The 15847-nt window shown below is 37.0% G+C and overlaps 1 protein-coding gene and 1 non-coding gene across 3 annotated transcripts in view; one reads left to right on the forward strand and one right to left on the reverse strand.

The window, feature by feature from the left end:
* The window catches only part of LOC128855592 (carbonic anhydrase 15), a 61843-nt gene that overhangs the window by 19782 nt on the left and 26214 nt on the right, over positions 1 to 15847 (forward strand). Inside the window, exon 1 of one of the 2 annotated variants that reach the window (XM_054090619.1) lies at positions 6097 to 6249. The exons of the other annotated variant lie outside the window; for it this stretch is intronic. The gene's annotated coding sequence lies outside the window, so the exon portion shown is untranslated. Of the gene's footprint in view, positions 1 to 6096; positions 6250 to 15847 lie in introns of those variants that run through there. 2 annotated transcript variants of the gene reach the window in all.
* On the reverse strand, positions 5572 to 5643 carry Trnac-gca (transfer RNA cysteine (anticodon GCA)). Its single transcript has one exon. It is a non-coding gene; the product is annotated as a tRNA-Cys (tRNA).

Genomic DNA, 15847 nt, shown 5'->3' on the forward strand with positions numbered 1-15847 from the left:
GCCGTGCCCATGTGGCTGTTAGCGCAGAATCAAGGTGGATTTAATAAGATGACAGCATTCACCCAGCTGAATTTTTCGCCGTAGGTATGGCTTACGTCAAAATGATATGCTTTGTTTGTATGTATTGGTATGTTTCCATTCGTATGTTTACATTTGCTTGCTGATTTTGACATGATGCTTGCACCAAACGCAACAACAAATACATGTAGGGTTTTACTTATATGTGTTTGCTGTCACCTGTAATAAATTCGCCTTGCGCAGAATGGAACAGAGCGCAGTCGTTCTTTGTTTTCTATCTACTTTGTCATGACACTCAAACGCACAAAACATTGTTGTTGGCCTAGTGCCATCACCTTTAGTGAATGCACCTTGTGATTAACTATAAGACAATGTCAAATAGAAAAGGTAATAATAAAATTAAAATTTACATTCGGTACTATTTTTAAACGATTTCTTAGTAAAATATTCATAAGCTAAATATTTACTTTACAATTAACATCTAAGTGCAACTTAACACTTCGACTCTCGTTTGAGCCATCACTGAACAGTGAAACATTTTAAGGGACCGAATTATCATCTGTGAAACTCTGCTGAGATTGCAGCAAAGTTGTTACTAATCTCAATCTAGTGGAAATATTGTGTGTTAAGTAGAAGTAGAGAGGCTGCTGTCTGGCCAAATATATACTTCGCTCTAATCTCTACTTAAAACAATTGGTTGTTGTTGTTTTTCAGGGAGTTGAGTATTTCTACTAAATAATCTTAATAAGGATTAGCGCCATTTTATGACCACTGTTTTCGTGTAATGTCTTTTTTAAATTTTTTTAGGTCAGATCTATTTCGTGAGATCCAGATATAACAGTAAATTTTATATTTCTATGTCTGCGATTTCAGTAATTTGCTGTAGGAAAGGTTTACCGAATGAGTGAAGTTTTGTTCTGGCAAAATCCGAATATTCGCATAAATAGTGAAAAATACTTTCTTTCACCCCCTCCGCCTGACAGCTTCTGCAGATGGGATTGAAAGGAAGGTTGAGTCTGGCTGCATGATCCTCTACCTTTCAGTGACCTGTAAGGGCAGCAGTAGTACGTGAAATGCTTGAGCGAGAGCATCCTAACAGGTAATTCGACCTCTGGATGCTGTACGACGGCCATGTTTTTCTTGTTGGCTCGCAAGTAGTTAATTGCTTCCACCTTCTTTCGGCTAAAGCTTAGTAGAGTGACGCTATGTATGTTTTTATTGTAGTGAATGGGGTAGCGATTGCAACCGCCTCTGTTATGTCTAGTGTCGAACCTTTTCTTGCTAGCTCTTCTGCGTACATTCCTTTGTACGGGAACCCATATCAGAGTAATTTGAAGCCAATGACCAAGCAGTTCTAGTTCCTCTCTGCGTTCTGAAACTATCATAGTTTGGATGAAAAGAATTTGGGAGTCTAAGGTCTTGATAGCTGTTTGTCTGTCTGAAAACATATGGTACAACGTGTGTTTACTTGTAGTAGCTATTACATTATCTAAGACCTCGATAGCCTCGATCAGAAAAAAGTTTCTCAAAAAAGGTTGGGAGTAGACTCAATTGAGAACATTTTGGTGCGATGTTTTATTAAGATTTTCGACGTGGATTATCGAGACAGAAGTACATTGACCGACTTACTTCGGCCTTTGGTGTTAAAGAATCACACTCAGTCACTGTGAAAAGCTCCAACGAGCTTCAACGTGGTCGTGTAATATTGGGAATGAATTTCGTGAAGTGCCCGAAGCAATAGATGCTATGCGCCAATTGACAACTCACATCCTTGGGCACTAGTGGAATTAGCATACAGTCAATATTATATGAGCATTTGGTCATCAAGAATATTTGTTCTCGTTTGATACTGCATAGTTTTACCCAAAATTCACCAAAAAGCACTCGGACTCATGTCGATTGGTGTAAAGGAATGTTGAAGAAACCGAGGTGGTTCAAAATACGTCTATGACATCGTATGAGGCGCCGAATCTTGGATCTATGCACTTGATCCGAAAGCAAAATAGCAGTCGTATTTATGGGTGTGCCAATATGAGCTCAATCCAACAAAAGTTGTTTGTAGAAGAAGCACCTCAAAGCAAATGGTCGCCTGTAATGTTTTTACATTACGATATAAAATTAACCTATAAATCCTACATATTTTAGTTGTTGCTACTTTTCCAAACATATTTGAAGCTTATTTAATTTTTTTTATAAAATTGGGTTTGTAAAAAAACATTGTTTGTTCATTACTTGAAAATGTTCTATTCGATTTCGGTTTGGTTGAAAGTGGTGGTTTTGGATGAAAGTGGCGAGCTTCAATTCGATTCAGTTGGGTTCAGCCTTAAAAATTTATGTTCGGTACTTCTCCAGGTTTTCTTGCATGCTTCATATGCGCACTTGTTTTACATCAGACACTCACTATACGACAACAAAATATTCATCATCATCATCTTTTGGCACTACAACTCTTTGTGAGTTTTGGCCTGCTGCTCGCGGAAACTCAATATACCTCGATCGTTTGTGACTTTTTTCCAGTTCCTTTTCCCAAGCTGATTGATGTCCTAGTCTAGTTTGTCGGGATATCTTATCCTAAGTTTTCCTTTTGCTCTAGTGTTGAATGCACTGGCTTCTAAAATTTTCTTTGGAGCCTTGAACCCGTCCATTTTTGTTATATGACCCAGGCATCTTAACCCAGCAAAGAAAATGATGTTAAACTTACTCAAATGATCTTACAAAAAAAAAAAAAAAATTAATAGTAACAGTGTTTTGAAAGTCATGTTCAAAACGATACTCTGTCATTCTGAGTAATCACGATTAAAATTCTTGTTTTGCATAGAAATTGAAATTTGAAAAAGGCACGTAACTCCTAAAACACTCAGGCTAAAAAGCCCACTGTATTCGAAACTCTGGAAAGTAAAAGGTGTGTTAGTGAAGAAGGAAAGGAGGTAAGTGACGGAGAGAAAGAGCAGGATAGAATAGACAGAGCTAGCTAGTCCTGTGAGAATTTTTTTTAGATTCTTTGGCAAATCTGAAACTATCCTCCAGTTTGGGAGAACAAATTTTACTCATTCTCATGACATTGGAACCCAAAATTTGTAGCTTTGCTCTAGCAGAGAAAATGTTCTTGGTACTATTCCACTCCACGAAGAAAGACAGGCAAATCGGCGCCTCAATGATTGCAATGGTGGCAATATGTAATAATATCGACTATCAACCGAACGTCTTTCCTTCCAAGCTTTAGAAGGAAGTTCGACAGTTTTCTGTTCAGGCTTATCACAAAACACTTTGCAGTTCTGCAGCGTTCTAGGCCTAACCATCGCTCTTTACACGAGGTGAAGTCCAAAATAAACAAGACTGACGTCATAAAAATGTTTTTGATAAACCATCTTTAATGAGTTAGGGCATTGGAAGTTACATCTCTAGTTGACTTCAGTGAAAGCTTGGTGACATTCGTTTCAGTGCAAGCGAAGTTATTGCGCCTAAAGTGGCAGTATGTTTGTGGCATCGGTACAAAAATGAGTTTCAAATAAAGAGCTAATATCAAATTTTGTTTTAAAATCGGTAAAACGTTTGCCGAAAAATTTGAATTGATGAGAAAAGTTGACGGCGATGATTGTCTATCTCGTGCCAGAGTTCAAGAGTGGTTTACACGTTTCAAATATGGTTGTGAGGACATAAATGAAAATGAATATACGGGCCGCCCAGTCAGAATCAACCGAATGGAAGGCCCCAGACAAGCCACCACCCAAAAACTCGAGTTTGGAGAAGTCAAAAATCAAGTCGATGTTCATTTGTGTTTACGATTCCGAGGGAATTGTCCACAAGGAGTTCGTGCCAATGGGCCAAACCGTCAATGCAATTTACTATCGTGGCATTTTGAAGCGTTTGTTGCATCGCATTCGACGAATTCGCCCTGAATACTGCGAATTAATAAATACAGGGTGGCTGATGAAAGCCGCTACCAAAAAAAAATTGAATAACTTTTTTTCTTTTTAAGTTATCTGTTCCATTTTTGTTTTAATTTGCAGATTGATCTTTAAAATTTATTAAAATGGATAACTGGGACACGCAAACAAGAATTTGGATAGTCCGCCGCTATCACGCACTGGAGTCCGTAGTTTTGGTACAGAGAGAGTACAGGCGGATGTTTGGCGGCGATCCCCCGAGCAGATGGACCATAATGAGACTGGTGAATAATTTTGCTGAGCAAGGAACAGTCGCAAGAAGGCCTTATCATCGAAACCCACCAGTTCGGACGGAGGAAACGATCGCTGCTGTAGCTGCAGCTATGCAAAGCAATCCAAGGGTTTCAACAAGAAGCTTATCTGCTCAACATGGTGTCAGCCGACAGTCTTTGCAAACAATAATGCACAAAGATTTAGACTTATTTCCCTACAAAATTCAAATGGTTAACAAACTGAATGCAGCAGACTTGCCGATTCGCTTGGAATTTTGCCAGAAGATCCTGCAAATGGTGGAAGAAGACCAAAACATGTTAAACTGCCTTTTCATGTCTGATGAGGCCCATTTCGATTTAAACGGCAATGCGAACAAACAAAATTGTCGAATATGGAGTACTTCTAACCCACAGATACTCCACGAGACGGAATTGCATCCTCTTCGCGTGACAGTGTGGTGTGCGGTTTCTTCACGCTGTATTGTCGGGCCTTATTTTTTTGAAGAAAATGGTCACACCGTTACGGTTACTGGAGAGCGTTATTTGAAAATGCTGAAAGAATTTTTCTATCCAGAACTACGCCGAAAGAGAATTCCTTTCAACTCTGTGTGGTTTCGACGAAAATTTCCCAATAAACTGATTTTAAGAAACTCCGAATTTCGTTGGCCCCCCAGGTCGCCTGACCTTACTGCACCTGACTTTTTCTTGTGGGGTTTATGTAAACAAGAAGTTTATAAAACAAAGCCAACAAATTTGGATGAACTAAAACAATCCATTCGGGCAACAATTGCGGCTATTCCTGTCGCAACTCTCAAAGCAGCAATGAACAACTTTTTACTAAGATGCCGCACTTGTGTCAACGAGCATGGGGGACATTTAAATTCAATTATTTTTAAAACTAGTTAAGCTACATTTAATAAAATTTAATGACCTTCAACTTGAAAAAAAAATAAATGAATTCCATACACTAAAAAAAAAGTTATTTGAGTTTCTTAATGTAGCAAAATTCATCAGCCACCCTGTAATTAAATTTAGTGCTACAAAAATATGACGGGCGGAGGTCTTCTCTTTTTTTTGGTTGAATTGTGGCAGTCTATGTGTTAAAAAAAAGTCTTACTAAACTTATAGATTATATTCATATTTTTGTTATTAAACAGCCTTAATTTTTTTTCATTTAACACAATTCTTTCGTTAAGGTTCAATAGTAAAAAGTATTCTTGTTTTTTATTAAAATCTTTGGCGATAGCCCAACACTACTGAGCCGCTCGCTACTGAGCCATGCCCGTGACTACTATTTTCCGAGAACATCTTAAAGCTTTCATTACCTTAATTTTAATATTTAGAATAAGTTTTAAAAACTCATTCGTTTAAAAATCATCACCCACAAAAAGAGAAGGGGACACCCGGGTTTGAACCGGGGACCTCTCGATCTGCAGTCGAATGCTCTACCACTGAGCTATATCCCCAGTTGTTGTGTAACCACGCGAAAATACGTATTTAGGCGGCCAATGCGTGCGAACAACAAATAACAACACAACAACATAATCAATATTGCCAGCAACAAAACGCAGAGCAACAGAATGCGGGAGCCGCTTGGCATTCATGAGTGAAAAAAACAAGCAAAATAAGAAAACAAAAAAACAACACAACACAGAAATGCTGGCAGTCCATAAAGAAGATATGAGCGAATAATGTTCGAGAACGCTGTTGTTGTTTTGACGCTTATTGCATTAAAAGTTGTTGGCAAATTAAGCATTGTGATGTACGCTTGTTGTTATTGTTGTGCGTAGGGCTATGATGCAAGCATTTCGCTAGCCAGTAGTGGACGGTTCTTTAAGTCAAATCACGCGAGTTTCTAGCCTTTAATACAGATATGAGCTCGTGTGTATTTAAAGTTAAAAGAAACGCCAAACGCCTTTGCTAATTTATTCGCCCACACAGTTTCGCTCGCTGTCAGCTGTTAAAAATCGACACATAAAAAATTAAAAAAAAAATTATAAAAAAATTGCAAACTTCTAAAACATTGAACATTCAGCTAAAATAAGACAAAAAGTTATGCAAACATCAGCCGCGTAAGTAAATAACGCTTGATATCAATTGTCATTTGTATGGCTTACAAAGCATTGTCAGCTGATAAGACTTTGCCGATAGAACACCGAAAAAAGCAACAACTATCTTTGTATTGTGTTGTATAATAGAAACGCTTTAAAGTAAATACAAATTTTAGTTCAAATGACTCCATTTGTACTGGGCATATGGGCAAATAAAATAAATATACACACACATGCACATGCATATGGCGAAGTACCTACATGCGTATATTAATGAGTAAGCAGTGATCGATGGTTGTAATCAATTTGTTTTAAATACATTGATAACTTATTATTTGTTGAATAAGCCCAGTGTGTATCTATGGACAATATTGGTGTATTAATGGACTAACACAACTTTTTTCGGCGGCTATGGATTATTTTATGTACATTTAACGCGTGTATTGGATGTAACGGTTGTAATTGGGAACGCTGAAATGTGAGTTCCATATATACAGTGAAACCTTTCACAACAGTACTATCCGGTTATGGGAGTTGGTGAAACGGCCACTTTTTCTGTAAGGGGTCGCATACGCCCAACAGCGCCAAAAATGCGCTAAAAGAAAAACTGTTTTTAGAAAGAATAACAATGGAAATAAATATAAAAAAATGTATACATTGTTTATTAGTAAGGGAGAATGGGGAGTTGTGAGACGGGTTTTGTTTTTGGACCCGTACTACTCAAAATCTTAATATTCTGCATATGTCAACGATGGAATCTTTAGTCAATGAATACTGGAAGCTATTGGTATGGCGTATTTAACAAAACTACAATTTTCCTTAAAATTTAAATTGTATATAATAATATAAAATATAATACAAAATACAAAAATGTGGGGAGTTGTGAGACACCATGGTTTAAATAAAAAAAATGACTTATTTTAGTTGTTAGTTCTTTATTAAGATGAAAAATAAAAAGAAAAGACAATTGTTATAAAAAAGTGTATACAAAATGCAATGCCATCAATCTGATGATTCGCAGTGAGAACATGTATAATAACCATTTCGTAAATTGGCACACTTTAGGTGCACAGCTCGATCGCATACATTGCAATGAATGGAGTTGTTTCTGCTTAACTTAAAACAATAAAAACTCAAATTTAACCAAAAATTTCATGATATATATAATATACAAACAATGCATGAATATTGCGAGGTACTTATGAAAGATGCGTTAAAACGTCGAAAAAAATGGTGTCTCACAACTCCCCACATTTGTTGTCTTACAACTCCTCAAATCGTTTTTTTTTTAAATGGCCGCGTAGTCATAAACACATCGAACGTTCATGCCCAAGTAAATGTGTAAATTCAAAGCTAATAGGACAATTAATAACTTGTATATATTAACATTTGCAATTTGCTTCAACAACTGATCGAATGTATCGCAAAACAAATGATGAAAAAAACTTAGCGAGAAATTCCAAAACACAGTAACTGGAGAGACGCGTCGAATGCGTGTAAATATGACCAATGCTAGCTGAAAAGTGAGATCGCATCGAGAACACTTGTTGACACTTAAAATCGAATGTAAACAAATGAATAATGCCGAAAGGTAACAATGTCTCACAACTCCCTGTGTCTCACAACTCCCCATTTTCCCCTACTTAAACTTTGTGAAAAACTTTTTTTTAATTTTTTTTTTATTTAATATAGTATATAAAAAATCAAGTGACCCAAAGTACAATGAAAGAAAGTTGCTCCACGGTCTGTCTCATTTCTCCTTGAAATGTTGATGGATGTTTAAAAAGTAAAAAAATTCCTGTAAAATAAAGTTGTAGTTATAGTCTGTCGAGCCGAATTTTTGAATTTCGAAAAATTTTGCAATCTACGGCATTTAATAAAATTATGCGCTTAACGTCATAAATGTCACACTTTAATTATGTTTATAAAATTTTTTAATAAAAATATCAAAAATCAAATCTATAGAGAAAACACTTTCGAATATTAAAAAAAAAAAATTTAAAATACACAAATACAACAAAAAATATTAAAAACTGTATGAGTTATCATGCATACCGGGAGAAAAAAAGTCGTTTCGAGAAAAATGAATTTAAAATTTGAGGTACAGGAGCGCGCGGACCGCTCTCTACCTAGTTAATGGGCTGTAGAAGCTATAATATTGAGAATTTCTGCATGAAAATTTCACAGTATATAGTATTCTTAAGATGCTATACTTTCGAAATATCGAAAAAAATCGATTTTTTGAGAATTCGAGAAATATGAAATTAAAATAATGAACTATTTTTTGTATTTTAAGGTACATACTCTGAATTTATTCTAAGGCGAATCTATAAAATATTAATAGATCAGCAGATTTGTTGTTTTTCATTTGTTGTTTATTCATTTGTATTAGTATGTATGTTCCATTCGCACCATCGTCGTATGCTTCTACAGGTGCTGCCCCAATGCAGTCTGGCTTTGCTTGTTGTACTTGTTCTTGCTTGGCTTTGCAAATTTGCATGGCCAAAGGGGCGCTTTGAATGCTGTCGTAACAATCAGCTGATTCTTAAAAGGAAGAAGGGACCAGATGTGTTAGCCATATTTAATAAAAAATAATACATTTTTGAATCATAAAGTTAACTAGAAGCTGTGAAAAAATATTACGAATTTTTCTCTTAAGGGGACCCGGTGGACTACAAATTTCAAAAAATCGATTTTGGGTTCTTTCGATATTTCGAAAGTATAGTACCTTAAGAATATACTGTTAAATTTTGAGGCGGAAATTCTCAATATTATAGCTTCTACAGCCCATTCACCAGCTGTAGACGCCGTGGCTAGAAAGTATGTGTGCGCGCGTATAACTTCTTCTGTTTGGTTGTTTCCATTACTTTCGTCTACTCGTCTTCTTCACAAACCAAACATATAATATCCTTTCCCTTTGTTTGTTTATTGATGTACTCTTACGACACGGCGAATTCGGAAGGCGCCATCTTCTTCTCTATTACTCTTGTAGTAATCAGGTAAATCAGCTGATTTGGTTTGTTTCTTTCACCGTGCCCAGAGAACGTTAAATATACATTAAATATACATTAACGTTCTCTGCCGTGTCCATGTGGCTGTCAGCGTAGAATGAAAAAAAGCGAATTCAATCTTTATTTTCTTCTTTGCCGTGTTAATCAAACGTACAAAACATTTTTGTTGGTCTCATGTCACCACTTCTAATGAATTCGCCTTGATTTATTTCCTATTTATTATAAAAATAATACATATGATTGTACATACAAATATATTTATTTATATGGGTTTCATATACAGGGTACGGCACTCGAAGTGTAACCAATCAAAAGGGACAAAAATTTAGTTTGGAAAATTACTTTTATTCAATTCAAAGTAAAAACTGTGTGAAAATACAAAAAAGAAATACAAAATTAAGAGTCAATTTACTTTTGCTCGATATTACCACCTTTTGCCTCGACTATGACCTTAAGACGGTCCTGAAACGAATCGCAAGCTCCCCAAATGTGACTTGCAGGTATTTTAGCTCACTCGCGGACAATGGCTGTATTCAGCGCCTCGAGACCGGTGAATCTTTTAGTTCGGACCTTGCTCTCTAAAATGGCTCAAAGAGAATAGCCCATCGAATTCGCGTCTGGTGAATTTGTGAGCAATTGTGCGGACGTTATGAAGTTCGAAACGTTGTTTTTTAGCCATTCTTGGTTCACTCGAGCTTTGTGAGACAGTGTCGAGTCCAGTTGAAACGTCCGTGACCTGCCACTGAAATATTTGTCTGCCCACGGTTTCAAAGCAACCTCCAGAATACTTTTTCGATAATATTTCGCATTTACCTTGACGCCAGGCTCGATGAAAACGATTGAAGAGCGTCCATCTGCGGTTACAGTGGCCCAAACCATTACCCACCCGCAAGAGGTGGCCAATCGATGACTCAATTTTTCATATGAACGGTCGGTCAAATAAACCTTATCGTTTTGGGAGTTTACGAATTGCTCTATTTGAAAAATTTTCGCGTCAGAAAACACAAGGTTCGGAAATCGACCGCTCCCGGCCAAGCGAAGCATCTCCCTCGCTCTCTCAAATCTGACTTGTTCCTGCTTTGGTGTGAGATCATGCGTCTTTTGGATCTTGTAAGGCATGACTTTGAGATAATTTTTCAGTATGCAGCGAATGCTTTGGTCAGATTTCTTCAGTTCTTTCACCACTTGATTGGTATTTCGTCGGAGATGTCGCTATATTCACTTCTTCAATTTTTAAACCATTTCACGTGACGTTGCAATCTTTTGATGACCACCTCCATGACTTTTCGCGATTCTACCAGTATCTTTGAAACGAGTAATGTTGCGATAAAAAAAAAAAATGTATGTGCTTTAAGCTGCTAGAGCTCACGATCAATCGGTGGTTGTGATTTTCCAGCCAAATATAATGCAATCACATAGTGCTCACGTTTGAAATCCATTACTGATTTTCTTTTTTCGCGTTTACTCTCGACAAAATGCTTCCGCGCGTTCGTAAACACTACCGGTGCATCAGCTGCGTGAGCGGTCTGAAGTTGGTTACACTTTGTTTCCTGGACACTGTACGGCGGTCAGTCGCATTTAACCTCGATTTTAATAAAAAAAAGTTATAGAAGACACTCTAGATTTTTGTCATATTAGATTAGTAGATTTCGGCTACTACTCTTTTCAGTCATTGCTCTTCGCATCCGCTCAGAGTTTTTTTATTGTTTTCTTTGCGTTCTTGTCCAGCAATATGCGGATTTATTTTTGCCTGTCTGTTATCGATAGTTCCGCGTCGGCCTAAGAGAAGCAATGAAAACACAATAATAAAAAAGGCACTTGGTCCGCGACCATTATAGTGTCCAGTTAGTCCAGTGGGATTTGTTCTCAAAATGCAGTGTAAATCTAGTCTTCGACTTTTTTTCGATTACGGGAGGTTCCTGTTTGTTGGACTTGCCCACAAGTAGAGGTTTCACTGTATGATCATTTTGTACGAGCCGGTATTTGCTTATAGATTTCCATTTTCATACCAAATGTTAAGCGTGGGAATTGTTTTTTTCGTCAAGCGTTTAAGTGGCGGTAGCCCTTTATATTTTTCTTGAATGATCGGCAAGTTTTTTTTGCTTTCTTGTTGCCGCCTTGTGTACAAAACAAGTAATTTTAAGACGCTTAAGTTATTATCAACACTTTACAGACTACCGGATTAAAACACAGTTAATTTTCGGATTACGGGGTATGATTTTTATAATTTTGGGATCCCCAGATTCATTAAAAGAAATAAAAGCTTTTTAACCTTTTCACTCATAAAAATCATTTACAGTATTTAATAAAATTGACATTGATTTAATCAAAAGTTGCTTTCAAAATTATGCATTGTAATTTGGTTAGACGAGACGGCCAGCTCTCCAATCGAGGCTCCATGGGTATATTGTCCTAGAGTTATAGTTAAGTTAAAGTCTGTTCTTAATAAGTTAAGATAATTTTTTTTCCAAAGTGCGCTTTACCGTAGTCTTAGATGAGTTAGAATCGGCTTTTACTCATTAAGTTTGTTTTTACTCTAAGTTTAAAACTCTTAAAAGCTGGTACTAAAAAAGTTAGCAAACCATTAAAATTACTTAACGCTGATTTTAGTGAAAAGTTGCTAGTCTACTCTTCTAAAGTATCTATTTTAATATAAACAGCAAGAAAAATAAAAAAATCATCCTTTCCTAAACTATCAGATTAACTGTTTTACCTCTAAATGGTTCTTCTCAGTGATAAGCAACTTTGCTAAGTCCAAAATATTCGGTTGGGAAATAAGTTCGTAGCGTTTTTATCGAAGACGAAGAAAAAACAATAATTATATCGATATATTACAATATATCTGACCACTCGCCGATAATACTTAACTATACATCAAAAATTGACCCTATAGAGATAACACCACAAATATTTACAAAGAGGACTGACTGGGATGAGTATCGAAAACACATCTCCCAACAATTCATTCTAAGTACACCTTTGAAGACACAACTTGACATTGAGCGTAGCATCATACATTTTAATGACATAGTTATTGACGCAGGATTCAGATTCACACCGCAGCAAAAATATAGCGCACAAAACACTTCAAATGACATTTCTATTAAGAAGCAAATCAAGGAAAAAAGAAAATTGAGAAAAAGATGGCAAACAACCAGATCTCCTGCAGACAAACAGAGGTCAAACTTAGCTACAAAAAATTTGAAGGCTTGTTTATGTGACATAAAAAATAAGGAAATTGAAAAATTTCTAAAAAATTTAACTCCTACACATGACTCAAATTATTCCTTGTGGAAATGTATAAAAAAACTCAAAAACCAGATAAAGCATCAACCCCCACTAAGAAAAGATGACAACACATGGACTTTTACAAATGATGAAAAAGCAGCGACATTGGGAAATTATTTTGAAAATGTCCTATCGAACGATGAACATAAACAAATTGACGCGATTAGTAATGTTAATACTGATACCATCACAAAAATAAGAAAAACAAGCACACAAGAAGTGATAGTATGCATCAAAACTCGAATTAAACATAAAAAAGCACCCGGATATGATATGCTTACAAACAAAGCACTTACGGAACTACCAATTGAGGCTTACCTATTTCTTAGAAACGTATTTAATGCAATGTTTCGCTTACAATACTTCCCAAAAGTATGGAAAGTCGCAGAAATCATTGCGCTACCAAAACCGGGTAAAAACCCAACAGCTTTAACTTCATATCGACCTATAAGCCTACTTCCGACTATATCTAAAATTGCAGAAAAACTTTTACATGACAGAATTACCCCAATACTTGACACGAAAAACATCATTCCAAATCATCAATTCGGTTTTCGAAAAAAACACTCAACTATCCAACAAATACATCGAGTTACACAAAAAATAATTTCAGACATGGAAAATAAACGACACTGCGTTGCTGTATTTTTGGACGTCGCAAAAGCTTTTGACAAAGTTTGGCACAAAGGCCTCTTGCATAAAATTAGGACAATATTACCACTGGACTATTATTTAATTATCAAGAGCTATCTTACTGACCGATGCTTCTACATTAAATACAATGACAAATACTCACATATACATCCAATAACAGCAGGAGTTCCTCAAGGCAGCGTTCTAGGACCACTTTTATATGTCTTATTCACCTCTGACATACCACTACCAGACGAAACTAATTCTACTATAGCAACATTCGCAGACGATACAATTTTATTCTCATCTGACAAAAACCTCTCAACCGCAACAACAAAATTACAGATGTACACCAACAATGTAAAGAAGTGGTTTGACAAATTGAGTTTAAAAGTAAACGAGGACAAATCTGTACAAGTAATATTTACGACAAGAACAGAGATTGCTGCTATGCCGATTAAGCTCAACAATAAAAATATACAAATTGAAACATCTGCAAAATATCTTGGAATCCATCTGGACTCAAAACTAAATTGGAAAGATCATATCAAAAAGAAAATAAAACAAATAAAGGAAAGATTTCGACAATTACATTGGCTAATAGGCAGAAATTCTAAGCTCAATATTTCCAACAAACTTTTAGTATACAAGGCGGTCATTAAACCAATCTGGACCTACGGACTTCAAGTGTGGGGAACTGCAAAAAGAACTCACATAAACAAAGTACAGCGACAACAATCAAAAATCTTACGTATAATAACAATGTTCGACAGGTACACAAAAAGTGATGACATCCATACTACGTTCAATATACCATTAATCGACGAAGAAATAAAAGCGATATCAACAAGGTATTTTAACGAAATAAACCAGCACAAAAATAGAGAAGTCAATACACTCTCACAACTTGAAAGAAGAACTTTACGACGTCTGAAGAGAAACCGACCAATTGACCTATTAAATTAAATATTAATTCTCGTATACTCAAATAACTGTATATATAAAATGTAATTCTTTTCCTAAAAAGTAATCGCTGTATTCGTCTTGGCACTGGCCATGATGAAAAATATTTAATAACTAAATGTCAAAAAATGTACTAAATGTCAGTATGACAGATGTATGATTAATAAAAGGAATAATAAAAAAAAAAAAAAAAAAAAAAAAAATCGATAAGCTAATCAATTTCATATTCGCCGTTGCTGTCTGCAACCTCTTCTCACCTCTCGACTAATCAGTTGATGCCGTTCCGCCAAAAATCGCCTGGTCTGGTGCCAAAGCAGTTGTTGAGCCAGTCTTTAAGGACCTCTTTGTTATCGAATGTCCGGAGAATACGGCGGATGCTGAAAGAACACCCATTCGAGCTCTTGGAGTTCGGCTTTGACGACTTGTGCCAGTCCCCATGGCGTTGTCGTGAATGAGTATGGTTTGACTATGTCGATCAGGCCTTTTCAGTCGGATAGTCTCATTCGCGTGGTGTAGATGGGCAATCTAGTAGAGCTCCTTGTTGACCGTGGCAACCTTTTCTGTGGAAGATTTCCCGGTGCAACATGCCCTCCCAGTTTCACTAAACACTTGTCATGATCTTCTTTGGATGAAAATCCGGCTTGGCTCTCAACTTTGGCATATCTCCTGGAGCCACTCACTCCTTTCATTGCAATTGATGTATAGGCACCATTTCTCTTCTCCCGTGACGATTCGGTACAAAAAGCGCTGTTTATGATTTTTTTTGTTTTTTTTGTTGAGTTCATGAGGAACTCAGGCTCCCAATTTTTCGATAAATACCATTAAATGAATCTGATTGAGAATCGTTTTATAATCGCAGCTCAATTTTTCCTCCAATTTACGACTGGCTTGGTGATCGTTCTCCTTTAAAAGTGATTTGAGACGTTTTCAACGAATTCAGGAGGCCGTCCGCTGCGGCCTCGCCTCGTTTCGTGCGGTAGACTCGCCTATGACACCGTCTCCATACACGTTGCAAATGTCGATAAGGGCTGCTCTGACCTCGATGAAAAGCAAAGAAGTGCAGGTGTCGAAAATGTTGTTTTCTAAGCCTCTAAACTCTTCTTCTTCTTAATTGGCGCGATAACCGCTTACGCGATTTTGGCCGAGATTAACAAAGCGCGCCAGTCGTTTCTCTCTCGTGCTAACCGGCGCCAATTGGACACACCAAGTGAAGCCAAGTCCTTCTCCACCTGATCTTTCCAACGCAGAGGAGGCCTTCCTCTTCCTCTGCTACCACCAGCTGGTACCGCATCGAATACTTTCAAAGCCGGAGCGTTTGTATCCATTCGGACGACATGACCCAGCCAACGAAGCCGCTGGATCTTTATTCGCTGCGCTATGTCTATGTCGTCGTAAAGCTCATACAGCTCATCGTTCCATCGTCTACGATATTCGCCATTGCCAACGTGCACAGGTCCAAAAATCTTACGCAGAATCTTTCTCTCGAACACTCCAAGCGTCGCTTCATCGGATGTTGTCATCGTCCAAGCTTCTGCGCCATACGTTAGGACGGGCATGATGAGAGTCTTGTAGAGTGTTAGTTTTGTTCGTCGAGAGAGGACTTTACTACTCAATTGCCTACTTAGTCCAAAGTAGCACTTGTTGGCAAGAGAGATTCTACGTTGGATTTCAAGGCTGACATTGTTATCGGTGTTAATGCTGGTTCCTAAATACACGAAGTCTTT

This window comes from Anastrepha ludens, chromosome 2 (assembly GCF_028408465.1).
Source record: "Anastrepha ludens isolate Willacy chromosome 2, idAnaLude1.1, whole genome shotgun sequence".
In the NCBI taxonomy this organism is placed as follows: Eukaryota; Metazoa; Arthropoda; class Insecta; order Diptera; family Tephritidae; genus Anastrepha; species Anastrepha ludens.